Raw genomic sequence first — 362 nt, forward strand, 5'->3', positions numbered from 1 at the left:
ACTTAAGGCATCGGCAACCACATTGGCTTTACCTGGATGATAATCAATTGTGCAGTCATAATCCTTGATGAGTTCAAGCCATCTACGTTGTCGAAGGTTTAGCTCCTTCTGAGTACCCAAGTACTTTAAGCTCTTGTGATCAGTAAATATATGACATTTCTCTCCATACAAATAATGTCGCCATATTTTTAAAGCAAACACTACAGCAGCAAGTTCAAGATCATGGGTAGGATAATTCAATTCATGCGGTTTTAATTTTCGAGAGGCATAAGAAATAACCTTCCCTTCTTGCATCAAAACGCATCCGAGACCATTGTGAGAAGCATCGCTGTATACTACATATTCTCTCCCTTCAATTGGTA

Source organism: Solanum stenotomum, chromosome 8 (genome assembly GCF_019186545.1).
Source record: "Solanum stenotomum isolate F172 chromosome 8, ASM1918654v1, whole genome shotgun sequence".
NCBI lineage: Eukaryota > Viridiplantae > Streptophyta > Magnoliopsida > Solanales > Solanaceae > Solanum > Solanum stenotomum.